This window comes from Misgurnus anguillicaudatus, chromosome 7, assembly GCF_027580225.2.
Source record: "Misgurnus anguillicaudatus chromosome 7, ASM2758022v2, whole genome shotgun sequence".
Lineage (NCBI taxonomy): Eukaryota > Metazoa > Chordata > Actinopteri > Cypriniformes > Cobitidae > Misgurnus > Misgurnus anguillicaudatus.
Window position 1 is genome coordinate 15,339,280 of NC_073343.2, and position 24,479 is coordinate 15,363,758.

Consider the following 24,479-nt stretch of genomic DNA (forward strand, 5'->3'; position numbering starts at 1 on the left):
TGCACACATTATTCCGGACATGATTTGAATATTAGACGAGATAATATAACGGCAATGAACGTCTCATATGCCATTAAATATCCACATATAAATTAACATTACAGCATAATGAAATTAATAAAAAGACAAGGAAGCAGGATTGGCATGTAAATTGTATTATTATTACAATTATTATTTTAAAAAAAGCAATATTACTGAAATTAACTCTGAGGTAATGCGCCAAACACGTTAAAACAAATAAGCAATAACCGTGGAAAAAACATTATTATCTCTCAAAACTTTATATGACAAAAATTTAAAGGAAATATTCTTACAGTTATTCAAAGATGCACACATTATTCCATATTACTCCCGTTTATGAGCACATTCATCTCTGGTCTCGCTCTGTTATGTAATAGCTGATTGACAGGTGCGCATCTCCGTCTTTCAAACAGGTATCATTTTGTATAGTTACTCATTTAGGAAAATTAGCCATGATTTAATGATTTTATTAATATTATGAAAATGTTTTTGGTTTTTTTTTGGCAAATTGATTACGATTTGTATTACCCTAGTTTTACAAATAGACTACGAGACATTTTTTTACCACGCAGGGCCGGTGGTATACGAAATTTCCCGGTAGATTTTTTGGTCCCACTCCGCCCCTGTCTATGGGGTTGCATGTATAATTGTTACTTTGACTTTTACTACGTGTGCTTCAATATTTATACCCTGTTGTGAATCGGTTGTAAGAGGACGTCACTAGGTGATGTCTTTTACACGTGCATTTATAGTCCATCATGACCCTCTATAAAAAATCATAAACCTATAAAGTCATTGTGAAACATGCAAATGCTGTGCCTACACCTTGGTTAATACTGTAATAATTAATTTAAGTGCAAAAAGTATTTTTTTAAGAGGTTGTGAATAGACGTCCACTGACGTCTTTTACACGTCTAGACTAGACTAGTAGGAAAAAAACAGAATTATCTTTATGAAATACACGATTTGTATACAAAGTAAATATATTAATTTTATCTTGTTTAAAAAAATTATAATCACAAAGTGCCCAGTGTGATTGCAAAGCCACAATACATTTTAGTCATTATTTCAACCTGCTTTATTATTAAATGTATGCATATAAATGTAAAGAAAGTATATATCCGGTTACCATTTAGGTCTGAGTTGGATGTAATTTCAAAACTGCGCTGCCAAGAATGTTTTAACAAAATATTTTACAAAATCGCGCGATAGGATAGATTTTCTCGCGAGATAGTTGTCACGTCACACGTTCTCCCGGAAGTACGTAGTGTGCAGCCAGCAAGCCACGAGGAGAGGGTGAATTTATGAAGGAGTTGTGTCTATATATTATATAAAACCTACTATTGGGTAAGTACATTTTGTATTATTTGATTAACGTGCTTAAGGTTTACTTGTTGACGAAGGAACCGAAATAAACGTTGCCAGAATTGTCCACACGTAAAATTAGCTAACGTAGTAGGCTTAAAGTTACTCTGAACTTATACATGGTATACCATATAAAGTATGTTTAATGATAGTCAAAGTTATTACTTTAACTTATTTATGTAGCCTTTTGAGAGTTTCTTTCAGAAAGTAAATTATCTGAAAGAGAAAAGTAATTTGGCATGATGGTAATGATTAACATTGCAGATGTAAAATGTTAAATACTGTTCTGTATTAAAAGCTCAGTGTAAGTGTTTGATTAACTTCCTTTGCTTTTGTTTTGTACAAAGGAAAAGCAGAACCTAATCCAAATAAAAATAAACAAGCTGTTAAAAGGACTGTGTCCTACCCAGATCCTCCTCCAAAATATAACCATTCAAAATCCAATCCATTTGAAAATACACTTAAACAAATGTGAGATGTTATTTGTGGTGTAAATATCATTACAATTTCATTTTATTTACAGTTGAAGATCAACACAAACCAAATGAAGATGTTGTAGATTCTACAAACAATAAAAAAGAAGGTATGACAAACTGTAGATATGAATTGTGTAGATATAGCTTAAACAGTTTACACATTTGTTAATGTTCTAATTTGTCATATGTCCTTGTTTGTTCTAAAGATCAAGTTTTGTGTCCAACACACTTGGATGAGACGTGCCTGACTTTGACTACTCCTGTAAGTTGTAAGTTTTTGACTGCTTTGCTTAATACTACGGATAATAATCATGCTTTCAAAAAAGAATTGTATATATTTTGATATGAAACTAAAAAATGTATATAAATTGTTTTGGTGTTTTATTTTTGTTTACACAGGTGATGGCACACATCATGACAGTAAACATCGGTATCAAGATGGTGTGATTGATCTATACCCTAGAATAAGCTGTGACACTGATGCTGTGAACGTGCTACTGATGCTTTTTTTGTGCATTCCCACACTATACAAACACATTGCTTGGCTCCATATTGCATACAGTTCCATCTTTATAATGTCATTCTCATTTATAGGTAAAAATGTGTTCCATGAGTCAGGGTTTTGCCTAAATGTCAACATAATATCCCAAACTTTCATATAAAAAGTGATTTATTTTAATATTTTACACTACTATGTATTTTTTAAAATACATTGTGCATGTGTATGTTTATTGTACTTAATGAAATTACATGCAAGGTGTCGTTTGTTTCGCAGGGTCACATAATGAACAGCCATCTTACAAAAAACCGAAAGAGGCATAGTATTGTTTTCTTGTGTATTGTCATACACCTAAAGCGGATTTTTTGTAATCGTACAGTTATGGTGTTATTCATTCATGTCCTTTCTTACCTTAAATAACTTATCATTTTTTACACCTTTTGTTTTTATTGTCTATATAGTATTGTCTACAATCCCAAATTCTGGATTGACGATCCAGTACCAGTGGGCACCCCAATCCCAGAGAGCATCCATCTGAAACCAGGTGATGGTGATTTACTACTAATCAAGGAACCGGCTTTACTGACGAGATGCGCATGATATCACATGCGATTTATCGTGCATCACAAGATTTCACATTAGTGGCAACACAGCTTAGAGTATAAACATTTACATTTCTCTGAATCTGAGTTAATAGTTAGAAATACAGAGCTTATAATGTCTGTCATTGCAACCACAAAGACCTAAAAGTACAGCCAGCTGATTTCATAACTAATGCAGTATACTGTGAAGTTATTTACTGTTAAAATATTACACTACCATAACATTAACTCTATTTGTACAGGTGAGGTAACACAACGAAAAAATTACCGGATGGAGACTATACCTGATTCTTCACCTATGGCCTTAGCTTCAAATGCAAGAAGTAAGAAATGCTATATGACTGTCTATTTTGCATTATGAATACATTATGAATACATCAAAGATGTTGATAACAAGTTGATCTGCGTAAATTGTGACATAAAGAATATGTATATATATTTCCATCTATCTTTCTATAACATTATTTCCATTGTTTTCACATTTAGGTCCAGCAACTGTCTGAGTTGGTGGATATTCTGTCAGAGACTGCGTGAACAACGTTATGAATAGGTATGTATTTCTCTTGATTTGTGTAATCCTGCATAATATTTAAGGAATATATATTGATTACCACCATAATTAACCCAGCTATTTATATTACTTCAATTCAGGATTTAATCCGTCACACATCACTTGTTCAGAAGTTTTAATGTTCGTAGTGACTTAAACAGTTAGCCATACTGAAAACAAGAAATCAAAACATAATTTCAGTATAAGCCGTTACTTGTCACCCAAACTTATGGATGAGGATATAGTTCATAGCACTTGTTACATGGTAGATGAAACAAGTGAAGTTGTGAAGTGTTAACACATAGTGTATCCCAGATAGCACACGTACGTCGCGGAGACGTCTGCTAAATATCGCTTCATCTTCTGTAGATCGGCCGCGAACATTGAAAAGTAAGACGTCTGCAATATCTCTGCAAGACGTCTTGGCGATGTCTTGAAACATTTGAAATTTTTACGAGCTGCATACATCTTCTGGAGATCTTGAATCCGAGCAAACGCAGACGAATCAGCTGACCGAAATGCTCAACTCATTTCATTGTTTACACTCATTTTTTGTTTAATTGTATTGAACACAAACAAAACGATTGAAAAAAAACCCCCTCAGCTGCATATAATTAGCCAGTTTTTTAAGAGTTTTGCATTTAATTTGCATTCATAAAATATAATTATTATATACTCTACCTCGTATCACGTGTAATATAGAAACATGAAATCATAGCCTTATTTGCGTTTAGTCCAGTTTCACTTGCATATTTTGCAGTTCTGACGAGACGCCTGCATATAAATTGCGTTCATGTTTTAAGTGCAGAATAAGACACATAAAGGTACTCAAAGTACCTTGTACACAGAAATAATCTTACTGGCAACATTTTAACAAATACACTGTAACCAATAATGGACAGCAGTCTCTGCACCGTTCTTTAACATATATCTATATAGATGAAGAAACCTTATACAATGTTAAAACACATTATACATGTATTCATTTGACCAGGTATTATCCAGCATCACAGCATGAATTGTTTCGACAAGTTTGTTTATCAAATTCAATTTATGAAACCTATGTGCTGAATGTTCATTACATCCAGAACTTAAAGCTATGACATTTACTACCTGCTCATTTAATCACTGCACAAGACCCAGAGCTGATCATGACACTTTACATTTTAGACTTTGCATGTTCTACATAAAGAAGTAATTCTTTAAAAATGAATGAATCTATAATAACCCTAAAAATGAAAGCATTAAAAACACTGTGATGTAGTAAGTGCTGAAAGTACCATGTGACACTATGAATATAATCACAAATAATGGAGACTGTTACACAAGACTTAGATGCAACTTTAATTACAATACAACATTCGGTACACCAGGGGATTTTAAATTGTGTGTCAGGAGGACCCACTTGTCTGTCACACAGTAGGTTAAGGTGTGTTGCACACCGTAATGATGCAACAACAGTTTGGCCAAATTAATAATTAACAATGACAATGGTTTTGAAAGAATATACCATAAAATATTTGGTATTGCAAATAAACTTATATTTACTTTACATTATGAAATATTATGAAAATAAAATGACTCCACTGAAAGAGAACAAATGTGTTTTACCCCATTAAAAAATGTATATTTAAAAATATTTTAGTGGGTCTAGAATAGATTACACTTGTCTAATAGGTTTTGAAATGAGAAGTTTGGAAACCCCAGCTTTACACAATACTAGTCTCAATTAAAGTTAAAGGAATAGTCTACCCTTTTGCCATATTAAACTATGTTATTACCTAAACTTAGACAAATTAATACATATCTATTGTTTTCAATGCGTGCACTGTACAGCGCGTCGTGAATGTGTTAGCATTTAGCCTAGCCCCATTCATTCCTATGGTACCAAACAGGGAAGCCACCAAACACTTTCGTGTTTTCCCTATTTTAAGACTGTTACATGAGGAGTTATACCAGTAAGTATGGTGCAACAAAATAAAACTTTTTTTTGTACCATAGGAATGAATGGGGCCAGGCCAAATGCCAACACACCCACAACGCGCTGCACCGTGCACGCACCGAAAAAAGACAGGCATGCACCAATTCATCCAGGCTGAGGCAACAACACAGTTCAACATGGCAAAAGGGTAGACCATTCCCTCAATATTAAGTTGTAATATAACTGAAATAAATACCATTTGCAATTGACAGACATTAAATTAAACTGATGGCAGATGAGGTGTGGGGATGATGCTGGGCCAGAGTTGAATCTGTGCATCTTAGTAGATCAGGGTGGTTCATCCTTAAGTGCTGCATTAAAAAGAGAAAGGATCTAAAAAGAAAAGAAATTAAATATTTCTCCCAAATCAACATTGGACTATCAACACCAAATTAATAATGCAATTACATGCAAACAAACCTGTCAACCGTCAATATATAACAGATACTACACACCTGTGTCCAATACATCAAGATTCTCACAACATTTTAGGGCTAGCTTATTACCACAGTTCTGGCTATTCTTCATATTCTGTGTGGTGGTTAGTTTGCAACAGTGACAAAAATGAACTTTTCATTAACATTACCATTTGTTCACTTAAGCTGACTTCCAAGAGCACAGTTATCTAACATAGTCTACTGTAAGTGTTTTTTAACATTAAATATAGATTAATTTTTTTGACAGAGATACAAAGGACAAATGTCTCTGCTTGCTGCCTTCATCCGTGTGACCAATCAATGGTTGTGTTAAAAACATGATAATCAGGTGCTAACAATTAGGTGAAATATTGTGCAGTGTTACAGACAACTCTGATTTCTGATGTTATGTCATTAAATATCCTACCTCCGACCTCAGTGCATTCCAGTCAATCACGTATCACATTTGCGTGTTTACCACATAATGAGACGCCAGGAGAAGTTTGTGCTCTTGTGCCAATTATGGCAGAAAACGGTTACTGTATAATTTAACATTCATGTTCATCTATATTACGTGCTGTTTAAAGTTTGTTTGCGGTTCATGTAAGGCTGTGAAAGGCTAGCCACCACCTTGTCTGCAATGTCAAATGACGCATCTCGTTGAGGTCGGTGTTGATCGATCTGTTCCAAGTTGAGAGGTCGGATACTCCACTTTGTTTCCTGTTCCTGACTTCTTACGGGTTTAAGGTCAATAATATCCAACATCCAAGTTGTCTCGAACACAGCATTAGTTCATAGACTCCAGTTCAGTTCTATCTGTAACAAAAGAACACAATGAGACCATCATCACATCAGACAAAGTATTTCATTTATATAAATTGCACCCAAAGAAAAACCAAAATATTAAAAACATGACAGATCAGGGTCTTCATTTAAAACCAAAGGGGACTATCCTGGTAATACCATTCTCTGCTACTTTGCTTGAGCGGAAGTACAAAGTCTGATGTAGTCAGGCTAAAAGGGGACATGGTCTTTAAATAAAACACCCAAAATGCCCCTCTTTTTAAGAGTTTTCAATATCTCCACCACAGTAAGAATTCTTTCTTTCTCAATACTTAAACATTAAAGGTCACGTTTTTCCTGATCCCATTTTTCAAACTTTAGTTAGTGTGTAATGTTGCTGTAATAGCATAAATAATACCTGTAAATGATAAAGCTCAAAGTTCACTGCCAGCCAGGCGATGTATTTTCTTTAACAGAATCCCCCTTCCAATACAGCGAACGGCCGGTTTGTACTACAGCCCTCTACTTCCCGGTTGAATGACGTCAAAGCAAGTGTGTTTGACCAAACTCCGTCCTGGCTAAGATAAGCTGCTATTGAATCACAACACACTAAACAAGCTACACAATCAGAACTCGTTACATATTTCTGAAGGAGGGACTTCATAGGACAAAGAATACATCAGCCCGTTTTTAGGACAGTGAAAGGACTATATAGATATGTAGATTGTGTGAAAAATACCGCATGTGAAACATGTACACATGTTATATTGCGCACTGTAAACACAATCAAATCTTCAAAAAACACAGGAAAAACGGGACCTTTAAAGTTGTTCAGTATTATGGTTGTAATCAAGAAAATGACAATGCAATTTTATTTAAAGATCATATCCCCTTTGGGTTTAAATGCAGATTTTAATCTTTCATGCCATGAAGGCAATAACGCCGAAACATCTGCCCTTGTATTGTTTGATTAGAAAAACAGGTCTAAGCACCTAAAGCTGGGAGAGCATGGTGAGGGTGTTGATTGAACTAGATCTATTGACCCCTAGATAAAATAATTAATAAAAATAAATGTTCTTTTCTTATCTGTCCTGTCCTATTTTGTACTGCAAAATAAACAAAAGCAAGTGACCATAGTATAAAGAGGATAAACTATGGGTAATAAGGTATTTAGCAAGGCTTACATTTAAACATTTTTGTTTTATCTCATAGACTATGTTTACACTGTCAGTTTAAATCTGATTTTTGTGTATATCCAATTTGAATGACTGACTGTACACACTGTGTATGACAACTCTTCGTGTTTGATTTGTGTGACCTGAGGCGCATTGTCTTTTATCCAAAATAGCTGCATTGGTTTTTAGCAATGACGTTGCGTTGATGTGTTTGAAATAAATGTGCTTGAGTTCATGCAGCAACAACCAGTTTTCATAAATGAAAAATAAAATATTGTCTTTTTTTCCAATTCATCCGAGAAATCATTTGGTAATTAAAATAATGTACCCTAAAAAACCTTTCATTAGTAAGACCGCATTCATTACTTAACTAAATATGGGAAGAGACTCACAGGTGGAGGTAGAAGTTTGGTCTGCACTTTCCATAGCTGGTGCACAGGGATTGTGGTAGGCTAGTGACACAATTGAAGAAGACTAGTTAAAAATCTGCTTTACAACAGAGGTTGAATTAAACTTTTTCATTTTGACAGATAAGACTGTAACAAATCTGTCATAATTAATTAGGACTAAAATTAGGGATGCACGATATATCGGCCGACATATCGTTATCGGCCGATAACTGCTTATTTTTAATATTATCGGTTATCGGTCTGATAGCAAAATTAGGCAGATAAATGAAAGCCGATAAATTATGGATTATTTTGGTTTGTTGAACCACTTCACTTGCTCATTGCTGGCCATGTGGAGTTTTGATTGGTGCTTTCTGTGACATAGCACGAAGATGACACGTGTTGCGGGCTTAAGAAGAGTATGCTAGTCTAGCGCAAAGACAAGATGTCCGCAGTCTGGGAGTTTTTCATTGTGAAATTAATAGGAATATTTATCGGCCTATATATATATATATATATCGGTTATCGGCCCCTAACTATAAAGAGTTATCGGTTATCGCTATCGGCCAAAATTTCCATATCGGTGCATCCCTAACTAAAATATCAACAAAACACTTAGAAAATGAACAAAACCAACTATCTGAATCTGTCTGAACTCTAACATTGAGGTCTGGATAGACAAAGTGAGTGTTTATCTGTGTAAAAGTCAGACCAACATTGAAGACTGATGCAGTTGTCATTAAGGCTGATTTTGTCAGACCTACCCCAATGCCTCTACACAGTAGGCTATGCGCCACTTTTCATTTACACGTTTGCGTCGTTGTTCGCATCGATGTGCATTTACACGTGCAGAACGCTAGTAGCCAATGTCCATAGGCATTTACCAATGTAAAATACAACATCAAGGCAAAAGCTGAAAAAAAATAAAAAGTGGCAGAAAAAACGCTTGTTGGGGGCCAATCACACCAAATGCGTTTTAAAGACGTGGAAACACAAGGTGCACCTTTATTTGGTCACTTTATAAAAAACAGTGCAGTGCAGCGCAGCTTTTTATATTGCTAGGCAACCACCGAGGCAGCTGTCCTGTCAATCAAATATCTAAGCGTGAGCGCTCTTTTGCTCTTAACTGTCATATAAGCAGAAACTTTAAAAAGAGGACTCTTGCACTGACTTTGATCGAAGGTGAGAGGTGCATAAACACACAGGAGACAGTAAGTAACTGAAGTATGTTTGTTTCAAAAACTGTAAACATCGGTCCTACAACGAAAGGCCTGCCTCTCCCCATATTCAATTGGACAATGGAAAGACACAAATGACGTCGGGTGCTTTTCTGCTCTTAGCGCTCCTTCAAAAACGCATGTTGCAGTAGGGGGCAAAAATGCAAGGCGTTCAGTGCCATTAACGACGCACATAACGCTCAATGCTGCAGTTAAAAAAGATTTACCTCAAAGTAAAGACAACTGGATCTGAAGCGTAATGATGGTCTTCAGAAGGCCTCTCATGGTGGTCTTGATTCAGAGGTTTGAGAAGACTACCAAGCACCAGAGCCAGCTAACAGGTGGACCAAACATCAAGCCAGAATTCTGCATGAGTCAGGTAAGCAGAATAAAAGACGCTGTAAATAAACAATAATAAAAGATGGTCATTAATGACTTAATGCTTTTATATTCATGTTAATGCTTTGAAAATTATCTTATTTCTTTCAGAATTTATGTCTTTTGATATTATTGCCTAATGCAACAAATGGAAAAAAGCATACTTTATGACAACCTTAGCAGCAGAACACCATGACTTTCTCCTGGGTAGACGAGAAAAAAAGTTTGGTATCAACACCCATCTAACAATTAAGGTAAAAGATAAAGTTTTATGATCCCTGCATTCAGGTTAGAGTATGGGGTAAGTTGACGGTTCTATGGGTGTTTCTCAAATGCAAGGTTGCATCCTATGGAGGCTGCGTCCATCTTAGACCTGTCCTTCTGAGATTTCGAGGTTAGAATCCACCTCAAAAGCCAGAATGAGATGGTTTAGTTTGATGTCCAAGGCAATGTCATAATGGTTTCCGCCCCAGTGGTCATGGCATGAAAACTTTAAAGAGAGAAGTTGAAAATTAGCAATGCATCACCAAAAATAAAAAATAAAGTGAATAAAAGTCATGTATCAACCGTCTTTACAACATGGACAGTTAAACCTTTTGTAATTTAATTAAAACAACAAAAGAGAAAACAAGCAGATTGAGATGTCCTTCAACGATGCTTGATGACGTGGCAGCCGAGACATGCAGCATTCTAGGACGCAGCCTTATTAAAAATAAAAAAAATTGGACACAGCCTTATTTATTTTTATTTTATATATGTATAATGTACCCCCTGACTGAACTTGTATTTCTTATTATTTAAAAAAAATATATTAAAAATATTTTTAAAAGAACGCAGCTGTGCTTTTGAGAAACGACCGGAAACGACTTATATGTCGCGAGGCCATCACGTGACCACAATATTTACCAGAAGACCGTTATTTGCTCGAGTTCCCTCAACTTTTTTGTCGCAAATAACATTATTAATAACCTGTAAATAATAAAATGTGTACACATTAGCCTACGTTCCTTTTCACGTTGTAATAGTATGTTTTTGGTTTAATAGTCGGCTTTAAGTTAGTTTTTCTGTCAGTTTGATCGTCAAAATCTTGGTAAGTAACTTATAGCTTGTCATTCCTGGTTTTATTTGTTAGAAATACGAATTAAAGAACAGATATAACTAATATAACTGAAACAATTAATAAATACAATTATCGAACCACTCCAATAGAAAAACGTTAACGGTTTTGAGTGGTTTTTAGGAAAAGGTCTGACTGAAATGAACGTAATCCGTATAAGGGCCACTTTAACGTAACGTTACAGGGCGGGAAAGGTTTGAGGCATTTAATAACTTTATTAAACTGGCTGGTTTATCCACACCAGTGCGTAACATGTAAAGTTAACGTTGCAACGTGGCTTCGGGACTTTGCAGCGACCTGAATAGCATTGCATTGATAAACGTTAATAAGCTTTTAATAGCGTATAGAACATTAATATAAGACGATGATTCTGTAGATCTACTAACTTACCTGCATTCATTACATATTAACTTACCTTGACACTGAAACTGCCGTCAGCACTGTTGCTTCACCCGTTGGAACTTCCTACTTGTTTAGGGAGTTAAAAATCGAGTTGGAAAAGAACAAAAAATCGTTCTACACGGGACCCAGAAGCTGCAAAAACCGATTGAGGTTACACTCTATTGAATGATCCCAACGTTGAGTGCAGGCAGCCCACACATCTTTCAGATGTGTTTGACTTCATGCTGATCTACTCGCAAACCGATCGTGACATCAAGTACCGCGAGTTCAAACCTTTTCCGGGGCTTTCCCAAACTCTCGCGGTACTTGATGTCATACCACGTGCTGTCTGCGCATCTCGGTGTTAAGTCAAACACACCTGAATGTATTTGTTGGCTGCACTCCCTTGCGCTCAGTGATGTAGGTGTAACGAAATAAATGTATTAAATTGATATTATATAAATAAATATTGTTATAAAAAATCTTTATAAAATGATTAGCTGTCATTAATAAATTAATATTTGATTTGAAAGATCAGTATACGTAAATTTCCCTCAAGTTATGAAATGCCTAAATAAGATCAAAATGGTGAAAATACAACAATGTATATTTGACCAATTTAGCATTTATTAACTTTTGCCTTTTTAAATGAGTAGGGGGAGGCTGCAGACCTGGAGCCGGTAGATCTACGCCCCTGACAGTTTTACGCCCCTGACAGTTTTACGCCCCTGTTGTTCCTCGTGCGTCCAGTAGGGGGAGGCTGTATATTAGTATATGAGCCTAGTCATATATCAGAACAGCAGACAGTATGAAAGCAGCAGACCTTCTTGAAGCGATACGAATTGAGGTATGTTAAATAATCTGCTAAAGTTATTGTTATGATTGTATTATAATGATACATGTATTATTTATAAACGATTGATGCGATATATTGCCATTCATTATAAGTAACCATTGTTTCTAACACTATTCAACCTTTGCTTTATATATTTTTTATCAGTGAGCGAGAACACTTTGTTCAGATAAAAAAACATTCAAAGAAGAGTGAAAAAACATAGGAGAGTCATCTACAGGAGTAATGCTGTTAAGAAATAACCAAGTCATGGTGTTAATAAAAAATTTTGTGAACCACAATATTGTCTCTTTCGTTTAAATGACCCTTGGAATTTTAGAAAAGTTGCATTGTGTTTGGCTTCATAAAATGCTATGTAGGACATGTTTTGTAGCTGTATGACGACCTATTGTGAATTGTACAGTATTTCATTTAGGATCTATACACAGTACTTTATGTCTAATGGCCTAAATATGGTTAATATCTACATGTAACTTAATATAAATTCACAACATCATATATCAGTCAGTCTCTTGTATATAAAAACAGTTTATAAATAAATATAAATAGTTAAGTGTGACGTCATCACGCGCCGCTTCCGGGTCCAATCGATTTCAAATGCCACAGGAAAACACGCTAACATACACTCGTATCATAATGCAAAACTATTTAAATCCATGATCTTGATTTTTATCTCCAATAATAAAAACCAAGATGACCAGACCTGGACTATTTTTCCGTAGTGTGCAGACTGCAGTGTACCTGTAAGTTTATACAATTTTCGTTTAAATGTGTAATATTAATAAATAGTGCTCATAAACGGTTGTTTAAATAGGCTAGTATCCTAGTTGTATTGCCCTCTCTCCTACTGGACGCATGAGGAGCAACAGGGGCGCAAAACTGCCAGGGGCATAAAACTGCCAGGGGCGTAGATCTACCGGCTCCAGGTCTGCAGCCTCCCCATATAGTTTTAAATTGACTTCAGAAAGTTATCTACAGCCACACATCCACTGTATACCAAGTTATGATGATCAATTATGAGAATGCAAAATGATTTATAGATCAGTAAACAATCAACAAAAAGGTAATGTCTTAATTAATATATTTCTGCTTTTGTTACTTATTCATGTATTTGAATTACATCATTCAAAATCAAATGTTAATAATTATAGGGTTTCAACTTGTTGCAGCTTTACAAAAAATGTAGAATTTGTAGGAGCATGGACAACTGAGTAACAAAGTCATATTATGCAGATGGGTGCTCATGGTGGCCTCCAAATAAATACATGGACAGGCTGCTAAAGAGGGTCAGGATGATGGAGATGAAAGAGCCAAAGACAGCACGGACCAAAGACCAGGCCAGAATTCTGCATGAGTCAGGTAAGCAGAATCAGTTACACTGTATAAAATCATTAATTAATAGACAGTACAATTAATAACACATTATTTTTCATAGCTGTAAAAAACAAAAGAATGAAACAGTACCTGCATTTTAGTTTCCAGCCTTTTTCACAAAGTTGCCGACAACTGGAAGAATGTCCCAAATTGCTGAAAAAAGAAATTCAGTAAGTCCTTATAAAAGAGACAGTTTAAAAGGTAAAACGGCTTCATTTAACTTCAAAAATACCCCTAAATCCTTGAAGAACGCGCCCACATTTTGGGAATTTAGCTTATACACCATATCCCCCAGAGTTAGATAAGTCCATACATACCTTTCTCATCCCTGTGCGTGCTGTAACTCTGTCTGATGCAGCCCCCGCTAGCTTAGCTTAGCACAAAGACTGGAAGTGAATGGCTCCATCTAGCATACGGCTTCCAAACATGACAAAATAACGCAAACATTTTCCTATTATGTGTTGTGATTTGTATAGTCAAATTCACTACCAGTCTTTTGTTCTAAGCTAAGCTAGCGGGGGCTGCGTCAGACAGAGTTACAGCATGCACGGATATGAGAATGGTATGTATGGACTTATCTAACTCTGGGGGATACTGTGAATAAGCTAAATTCCCAAAATGTGGGCATGTTCCTTTAAAAATCAGCACCCCTAGTTAATTTGGATGCTAAAACCTAAGGCAGGTTCAAGCCTAGGATTTAGTGTGTTTATTTGTTAATGTAAAAATGCAGCTAACCAATCCCAGCTCCAGTGGGCAGGTTAAAGAGTATTTTTTATATGAGACAGAAAACAGAAACACATTTTTAATGGCATTTAAAGACAACATACCACTTCATAAAACTACATTTTCTGTTTAATCCATAGATTGAGTAATTTTCACTCTAGAGAACCTGGGGTGACCCCCAAGGACGAATGAAAAGTAAGTGACCTACAAAACAAAAAACATTAATATTTTACGACTGTTTCAAGATAAGTACTCTGCATATCTATAGCAATGGACTCTATGCACGGCAGCGCTTGACGTGTTTCCGGGGATATCTCAGGATGCTGGACTACTTCCGCCAGTCATAGAGCGCTATGTTATTTTGGCTGTTTGGTTGCACAAACAGCCAAAATAACACAGCAAATTTTGTTGATGCTTGTTTACTTTACATAGAAATAACTTATACTCCACACTTAATACCATAATGACATTTAAACGTATGAAAGTATATTTTTTAGGACCGAACTTCTAGCCACCACTGCTGTGTCATAGCGTTTACAGCGACTCACTGGAAAGCATGCCAACTTCTACACTGCTACCCTGTATCTGCATTACCAATACTTTTAGATAAAAATTGCACTGATAACAGTGCTATTCATCTGTTGTTGATAAATTGGTATAACTGTTATTATCAGTACTAGGAAAGATAACATCTTTGGTTATACAAGCTAAATGTTAGAACAGTTGAAACTCATATTTTCGATATTTATGTATTCTTTATTAATAACAAATGCAAAAGACAAATGGAAATATAATATCAATGACAACAAGAATAACTTGAGTGAAAGAAAAAAAAAACACACACACATACAACAAACTAAATAAACGGGATAACAAATAATGGGAAAAATATAGATTTCTACAACAGACTTTACAATAGTTAAGCCTTTTTTGCTTTGTTCTTTAGATTCTCAAATGTGTCAGGATACTAACTCAAAAATAACCAAGTAAAAATGTTTTGACAATCGATGTGTACATGAATCTCTTATTTAACCTGACACTTTAACATTACTTTAACATACTTTAACATTACAAAGACGTAATATATTACCAGCGTGATTAGCCTGCTGTTCGAATCGTAAAAATAGCACAATGTAAGCTCTGCTAGTACAGGCTAGCTGAAGATATCTTAATGATTATACAGAGACGACACATAAAACTTGTAACCTTTCTCGAGTTTGCACATCTGGACAATTCTTCACAAACCACAGGTTGTAAATTTGGGTAAATTCAGCAAACAACCGAGTACATTTGAGTGATTCTGCCGTCAATCCGTTTTAAATATCTCGTACCGGAAACTGAATAGCAGCCGTGAGTCAAACGCGGAAGTTAAGCGTGCATAGAGTCCATATGCAGATTCTTGAGTAAGAATTTCTCTCAGACAATATAGACTCAGATGGCTTCATGGTTGACCATATTTGTAGTTTAACAATTTCTATCATGTTAAAGTTCTCACACAAAAATTGCTAGTCTAAGAATTCTACAAGAAACCTTGTTCCCCACAAAGGCTTGATGGGTTGTGCAACTTACCTGCTTCCCTTTACAGCTCCAGTGAGTGTCTCTAAGGTAGATCCTAATGCAGATGGATGGAATGTTGATCCGCCTAACATGCAAGGTAAAAGAGCATTTGATAGCATAGTGGATAAACAAATAGCTTTTTTCATTTTCACAGCATTTTCAAAAACAACATAACACTTGCTATTACATTGTTATATATTACATGACAATGTCTAACTCTGATCCATACAAAAAAGATTTTCTGCACCGAGAACTTTGGATGACCATCAAGACAGTAAGTTTTCAAAAATCTGACCTCAATTTTACTAACCATTTAAAGATTGTTTTTCTTTTAGTTGATTTAAATAATACCCTAAAGTCCTCCGTTCATCTTCGGAAACACTGTTTGGGAGGTTTTGGATGTGGTCCGGGAGCTTGCTGACCCTTCATTAAAGGTGTTTGTGCGGTGTGCTGTTCATGTCCAGTTAGGTAATAAAAACATCATCAAAGTAGTTCATGTGACATCAGTGGGTCAGTTAGAATTGGCATTGTCTTCTCTTTCGGGTCTGTTGTGAACCGTGTGCATGACACTGCTGCCGTACGACGCTGCTGGCGTGTTATCTGGTGCACCCAAGCTTTTTTTTTCGTTTACAGTCTGACGGAGACGCTGTAAAGAAAATCTTCGCAAACAATCTTCGCAAACAAAATCTTCGCAAACATTTCTGAGGATAACACGTCAGCAGCGCCATTGTGCACGCACATTCGCAACAGATCCGGAAGAGAAGACAATGATGAATAAATAGTTATTTTTGGACCAAAATGTATTAATGATGCTTCAACAAATTCTAACTGACCCACTGATGTCACATTAACTACTTTGATGATGTTTTGGTTAACTTTCTGGAAATTGGACAGTGTACAGCGCATACGTTTTTTGGAGGGTCAGAAAGCTCTCGGACTAAATCTAAAACATCTTACACTGTGTTCCGAAGATGAACGGAGGTCTTACAAGTTTGGAACAACATGAGGGTGAGTCATTAATTACATTATTTTCATTTTTGAGTGAACTATCCCTTTGAATGGAAAACACCACCGCTTTCCAAAATGTTGCTATGTTTTTACATTAGACGGATTGGTGCATACCCATCTTTTTTCGATGCGTGCACTTGGTCTTTGTGCGGCGTGTTGTGGATGTGTTGGCGTTTGGCCTGGCCCCATTCATTCCTTAGGATCCAAACAGGGATGAATTTAGAAGCCACCCAACCCTTTCATGTTTTCCCTATTTAAAGACTGTTACATAAGTAGTTACACGAGTAAGTATGGTGGCACAAAATAAAACGTGGCAATTTTTTAAGCGGTTAAAAATGAGAACTATATTGTATGGCAAAAGAGCACTAAGTTTGCAGCACTTCGACCTCGGCGCACAGTAACATCATCACTCCTGATTACTCCACCTCTCGCTCAAACTCAAAAGAGGTGGAGTAGTCAGGAGTGATGATGTTACTGCGCTCTGAAAAATGAATGGGGCTAGGCTACATGCTAACACATTCACGACACGCTGTACAAATATTAAGTGCATGCATTGATAAAAGATAGGGATGTATTAATTTATCTAAGTTGAGGTAAGAACATAGTAAAATATTGAAAAACTGTGGTGTTTTCCTTTAAAAGCATCACCCCTATTTATTTTGGGTGCTAAAATATTTGCCACAGACAGTTTAAGGCCTTATGCTGCATTCACACCGCCAACAACCTAGTCACTGTGTCTCAGCCATTTCTTTTAATGAGTTTATCAGAAGGCGTTCCCAATTCTGGTTGTCCTAGTAAAAACTACAAATAAATGAGTAACAATCCTCTCAGTAAATGACAAAAGAGTGATGACACGAACTTCACTGCTTCACTCTCATTGGTAGTTGCTCCCAAAAGTCCTTCATCAAGTTAAACTTTCCTCAACGTTGTGGCATAGCTGGACATGCCCACTTCCTGTTGTCGATTGTCACAGTTGCTCATGTTGCTGAATGGGGCAAAGCTTCCATTGGAATGAATGAGATTGTGTTGCTAGTCGCTGGCGGTGTACAAGCAGCATTAGTGTGTGTCTTTAAAAATATATCAAATGCAAATTACCTGATCTAACATTCCCAGCTACAGAGGGCATCCTTTATTCAGTCCCTAATGCAGATGGTTGGAGTGTTGATCCACCTAACATGAGGGATAAAAGAGCGTTTGTTAGCATAATGAGAAAGAAAACAGAAACACATTATTAGTGGCATTTAAAGACATAACTTAACACTTGTTTATACTACATTTTCTGTTTAATCCATAGAGCACTCGTTTTGAGTCCTGAGACCCTGGGGTGACCACCGTGAACAAATACAGAGTAAGTTACCTAAAAAAAACAATAATAATATTTATTTATAAAAAGTTCTTATAAAAAAGCATCATCATTTACTCAGATGAAGTGTTACCTTACCAACATGTTCAAGGAAGGTGCAGGTCTGATGATCCATCCAACATAAAAAAAAAACAGTAAATTTATACTTAGTTACATCTGTTGTAAAACAGACAAATGCAGTTATAAGAATTTTACCTAAACTACACACCTATTTGATTCTTAAGTTTAAATAAATCAAAATAGTGCATTTAATAGTAAAAGCATTTTAAAAGCTACACTCCTAATTCATTTATCTTTGCTATTGCAGCTGCAAAAAGGCAGTCTTGACGGTTCTAGGATGAATGCAAGTAAAGACTGACCACCTGACTTCAGCGGTCCAGTCTCTTGTGGGAAGCAGGTGTTTGTTACCCCAAATACGGATGAAGAGTGATGAAGAGGATGATGACTTTTTTCTCAAACATCATCTGAAGGATCTTGACAGGCTGGAGACAAAATTAACAGACTGAGGGTTTATACAAAGAATCTTACTCAGCCAATATTAAAGATAAGATATTTTTACAAAATGTTCTTTTCATTGTTTAGGATGATTTTATGTAGAAATCAATACATCACAAAAAAGACTTTAGCTGGGTTTTCACAGGCAGTGCCTTACACACACACTAACCACAATTATAAACGCAACACTAACACAGATTTAGACAGATTTGTGAATAATATTTGAGAGAAATAGGCCTTTTGGGGACATAGAAAATATTTAAGTTCAGCTCATGAAATGAAAAATGGGGGCAAATTTGTTTTTTAACAAGTGCAATACAAATATCAACCATATTACTGATCGTTTTAAAAAAAGTAAGCCACTATATCTTTCTAGAATCTTACACAAGACCCAGTTACATGAATGATCAAAATAAATTGACGTCAGACAGGTGGGCGAAATATCAATATTAAAGCATGAATAAATCAACCCAATTTCAAGGTATTATTTAAATGATCCCACACAAAACAGTTTATTATTTAAATGCATTATTACTACATACCTTAAGCATGTGTTCCACGCCTTTCTTCTTCTTGGCGTTGCGAGGTCAAGCGGATGTTGTTATGTAGAATCACGACCTTGACGTAAAGACGCACATCCGTAATTTATTTAACAATGACAACACTTTCGGGTAATTTTATCTTCTAGATCCTAATTAAAGCTATAAAGAAAGAGCACCCTATCACGATTTTTTCCTGGTAAGTTTTTGAAATGTTTTATTTTAGAATGGAGATTAATAAAGCACACGAGGAAAGGTTTTGATTATTTTAAATATGTTATGTTTATGTTGTTTCGCATACTGTCATGTAAAAAATATATTTAAAGATAAATGAATGAAAGTTTTCATTGTTTAATTTGAATAAATGTGTTTTATAAAATCAACAACTGCCTGTTTTAAGATCAATTGAAAATGCTGTTTTAATTACTTAATATCGATGACACAGCTTGCGTGTGTAGAAATAATTTGCTGTAGTTTAGGGCAATTCAATTTGTTAATGAGGGATCTTGTAATCTTACAAACATCTGGGAAAGAGCGGCTTACCGTCTTTCTAGGCTCTTCTAAAGATCTGGGAAAGAGCGGCTCCGCATCTTTTAAAGCTCTTCTTAAGATCTGGGAAAGAGCGGCTCCGCATCTTATAAAGCTCTGCTAAAGATCTGTGAAAGAGCGGCTCCGCATCTTTTAAAGCTCTTCTAAAGATCTGGGAAAGAGCGGCTTGCCGTTCTAACATCTTGTAAAGATCTGGGAAACGGCGGCTCGCCATCGTTCTAAATAACATACATCTTATAAAGATCTGCTGGGTGTCTTGCAAACAGCTGGGTCGGACGTCTCGGCGACGCCTTCCAGATGAGCAAACGCCCTAAATAATACGTCTTCCAGACGAAAAACAAGACATCGCGCAGACATCTCCGCGACGTACGTGTGCTATCTGGGTATGTTTGAACATTGTATGCAATTGCTCATTACTGTTAATTGTGATTTATTGACCTTTTAGGTTATTGTCTAAGGTGAAGTAATCTTACATTTCTTTCACAGAATGATGTCAAATTGTCTTATGGCAAAGTTCAATATGAAGGGTGGTGGACATCTGGAAAATAAGTCTTTTAAAGGCACACCTTTGTATCATGTTATTCAAGGTAATTTGGGGAATGTTATTTTGATGTAATTATATTGATGTCATTTTTATTGTTATGCTTGATCTATTCAGGGGACATCACAGCTCACCTGTCTTTATCAGAAATATCCTGTTCATTTTTTGACAGTTACACACCTAGTTAAGGGTCTTTCTCAAGGGCACCCAGTGGTTTTGTAGAGGGAGGGGACAAATGCTGTTTCCCCCACAACTGATCTAACACTTATTTAAAGCAGAACATATTTTGTACAATAATATATATAATATTAATATATCATTTTAGCTGTAGACCATAAAGATTTTGAAAGTAAGTGCATGTCATTCACCTCAAAATTTTAATTGTATTTATTTTAAAAAGAAACATATTCTTCTCTTCCTTCAGATGCTGTGAAGAGGTGGAGCCCAAATGCCACAGACTCGGAAATAGATGCAGCTATGGCAGACCACCTCAAGCACGCTCCAGGAAGAGCTGGGTGGTGGATACAAAAAAGCCTAACAGCTGTGATGTGTTAAAGAGAGAGTTCACCAAAACATGAAAATTGTTATAATTTTCTTATCCACATGTTTCAAACCTGTATACCTTTGTATTTTCTGCTGAACACAAAGATTGAAGAATGTTTGTAACTTCACAACCCATTAACTGTCAATATTTCTTTTACAATTGTAGTAATGGGTTGTGAGATCTGCTTTGTTAAAAACATTCTTTCAGCATAGAAAGGTATACAGGTTTGAAACATGAGAGGGAATAAATGACTAAATATTAATTTTTGTGTGAACTATCCCTTTATAGAAAGTGTTTTGAAATTGTTATTATAGTTAAATGGTTAAAAAATAAAAAGTGCTAAATTAGAACATGCTTCTTTTTTGGTTATGGCCACAAATAATGTGTTCTTTAATGTGTTTGTGAAGTACATGTGGTTAAAACGTTTTATGGACGTTCAGATCTGACTGGACCAATTTTGAACCGATTTTGAACCTTTGTGAATATGTGTTAAACCTCAATACAATTGATTGCCTTTCACGATGTTACACAATGGGTGTATATTCATTTTATATGCATACATTTAAACAATGCAGCAACACATTTAAACATCCAGAAGACGGCACATTTAGACGTCCAGGGACGGGCAGAAAAGACGTGTAATTCACGGCCAAATGATGTCAAAGACGTCCGCTCAACTTTAATTTAGGGTATTTTTCAACCGTGATGGGACGTGACGAAGGGACGTCTTTTCAACGGTCATAAAACGTCCAAATGTTTGCTATATGGGGGCTTAAAACATATATTTAAACTATGCAGGAACACATTTAAACATCCAAAAGACGGTGCATTTAGACGTCCAGGGACGTGCAGAAAAGACGTGAAATTTACGGCCAGATGACGTCAAAGACGTCGGCTCAACTTTCATTTTGGATATATTTTTCAACGCGGACGTGACGTGACGAACGGACGTCTTTTCAATGGTCATCACACGTCCAAATGTTTGTTGGGCACGATCTACAGAACATCAAACAAAAAACATTTTGAAAACTAAACCTAAAAAAACCAACAAAGGTGATCCTGCCTTGGAAACCTCGGCTACAATTCAGTGTTTTTATTTCATTTGGAGATTTAGCGCGTCAAAGCCGTCATGACAAAAAAAACGACAAATGAGAAATGACAAATAATTTGTGATTGTTTCTGTAAATGATAAAAACTAAGCTTTATATATAATTCATTAAACATTAATTTATAACAAGAAAAACACTGAAATTAATGATTTTATAGACACGACGCGTTATTATTTAGCACAGAAATACCTGCTTGGTTGCTTTGACTTCGATCCTCTCTGTATTCACTTTAGATACAGAAAGACCTGATGATTCTTATATTATTTATTTCAGGAATCTCTTTGCTATCATTTTAAAGTGAACAGTGACCATAATATTAAATCGACAGACGTGTCAGGCAAAAATATAGGTTCGGTGCAGATATTTTCCGTTTCATCACCGAAATTTAAAGAAACGGCTAATACTTGTTTTGTAGTTTCACTTTTGACAAGATAATCACTCTGCTTTAAATAAATTTTAAAACTTATACCCCGTCGAAAAACATCAGTTTTTAAATGTTTAGTTTGATGAACTCCTAAATATGAGACGCAGAACACCTAGCCCGTTCGGCTAAATTGCATGCGGAAGCATGGGTAGCACGCAATAGCGCAACATCGATACAACAAAAAGCAATCCAAAATGTACAGACTTAAATTAGATCAGAATTAACGTTTGTAATAAATACTTTTTTTACTAAAATAAGGTCAGAAGTAACAAAGTGCAGAACAAATGTGACCCGTCACGGAAACCAGGGACACAAGTCGGCAGCACAAGTTTCGAGAAAATGAGAAACAAAGGTTTTTTTTCAAAATTTGTGATTTTCGTTTTATTGCAGAATCTGTTAGTTGAGATCACGAAGAAGCCTCTCCATGTTTGAGATAGCAGTTTTTGTATATTTAAAAGGCTTGTTTTTCCGGAGATTCTAGCGTGCAGCGGGGGCGTCATTGTCTGTGTATATTTACATACTGTATAAGCTTGTGTTTTCACCTCTGCCCCCAAAGGGAACAGCGTGACTACTAAATAAGGATAGTTCGCCCAAAAATGAAAATAATGTAATTAATGACTTACCCTTATGTCGTTCTAAACTCGGAAGACCTCCATTCATCTTCGGAACACAGTTTAAGATGTTTTATCGTTAGATTTAGTCCGAGAGCTTTCTATCTCCTTCATTGAAAATCTATGTATGGTTTCCATGTTCAGAAAGGTAATAAAAACATCATCAAAGTAGTCCATGTGACATCAGTGGGTCAGTTAGATTGTGTTGAAGCATCGGAAATACAGTTTGGTCCAAAAATTGCAGAATTACGACTTTATTCAGCATTGTCTTCTCTTCCGGCTCGAGCGTGAAGTCACGTGACTGTAGTGACGCGGCTGCCCTGTTCCTCAGACATGTTTGCTAAGTTTTTTTTTTTCAAATTTATAGCGTGCATCTCCCCAGACTGTAAAGCTCTGGCGCACAAAACAAAAGAAAAATAAAAGAAGCTGGGGCGGAACAAATAACAGTCAGCCGCATCGTACGTCAGCCGCGTCACTGACTTAATGCGGCGCCGCAAACGGATGACGTCAAAGTACCGCGAGAGCTCTTCAAGAAATCTTAATAAGTAGGCTTGTTTGAGATGAGCAAATTCTGCGCAGAATCGATCACCGGTGATCCGCGCAAGATGCATGTCGGTTAGAAAAGTGTCCGACCTACGTCCGACTTGCTCTGATGTCACGCTGACGTGTGCAAAATAACTCTTGCGATGGAGAGGCGGGCTCGTCGGATTCTACAGCCGAGCGCAGTTGCTCTCCACCGACTGCGTTGACGAAAAGCACGATGGGAAAAGACTTGCTGACGACACAGCTTAATGCTCATTGGCCAGGTTATGTCAGCTGATGACTTGTTAATTCAACCTGATCTCACGAATTTCCGTGGCATAGTCACGGAATTTTGTGCTCATTTTTCCGTGGCATTCTCACGGATCTCCGCATTTTTCCGTGGCCCTGCTACGGACTGTCTTTTTCGTGGCATTCTCACGGATTGGTTACTCAACTGTTTTGTCCTATTTTCTTACCATTTTCGATTCGGTTTAGGGTTAGATTTACATGAAATGACATCCCTACCCAATCCCAACTCTAACCCCAACGCCAGGCAACAATTGTTTAAAGTTTAGAAAATATAAAGCAGAAAAAATAGTATAAACCAATAGTTAAAGTGACATATTAACGCAAACACCAAATCTAACCCTAAACCGAAGCGAAAATGGTTTGAAAATAGGAAAAAGCAGTTGAGTAACCAATCCGTGAGAATGCCACGAAAAAGACAGTCCGCAGCAGGGCCACGTAAAAACGCGGAGATCCGCGAGAACGCCACGGAAAAACGAGCACAAAACTCCGCGACCACCCCACGGAACTTCGCGAGATCATGTTGTGTTAATTCTAAAAACTCTAATTCCTGTAGTAGTTTTTATATTAATTCAATTGTTCTTTACTATGACATTTATATTTTTTATGAA

At 36.2% G+C, this 24,479-nt stretch overlaps 2 long non-coding RNA genes across 7 annotated transcripts; one reads left to right on the top strand and one right to left on the bottom strand.

Annotated features, from left to right (window-relative positions):
- The first annotated feature begins 668 nt into the window (after positions 1–668).
- On the top strand, positions 669–23,267 carry LOC129418306 (uncharacterized). 4 transcript variants are annotated; one of them, XR_012370509.1, is made up of 14 exons: positions 669–1,368; positions 1,910–1,969; positions 2,262–2,456; positions 2,638–2,678; positions 2,823–2,905; positions 3,206–3,286; positions 3,450–3,513; positions 13,437–13,562; positions 13,639–13,778; positions 14,441–14,495; positions 15,886–15,954; positions 16,094–16,131; positions 18,160–18,213; positions 18,536–19,272. It is a non-coding gene; the product is annotated as an uncharacterized lncRNA (long non-coding RNA). The 4 variants fall into 4 exon arrangements; XR_008636084.2 differs by having other exon boundaries at positions 676–1,368; positions 13,679–13,747; XR_012370510.1 differs by lacking the exon at positions 13,639–13,778 and having other exon boundaries at positions 676–1,368.
- LOC129445812 (uncharacterized) lies at positions 5,363–11,471 on the bottom strand. Of its 3 annotated transcripts, XR_012370508.1 has the most exons (6): positions 11,385–11,471; positions 10,017–10,342; positions 9,702–9,872; positions 8,261–8,320; positions 6,541–6,726; positions 5,368–5,827 (listed from the first exon to the last, which is right to left on the bottom strand). It is a non-coding gene; the product is annotated as an uncharacterized lncRNA (long non-coding RNA). The 3 variants fall into 3 exon arrangements; XR_012370506.1 differs by having other exon boundaries at positions 5,363–6,726; XR_012370507.1 differs by lacking the exon at positions 11,385–11,471 and adding an exon at positions 10,482–10,500 and having other exon boundaries at positions 5,363–6,726.
- Positions 23,268–24,479: the final 1,212 nt, after the last annotated feature.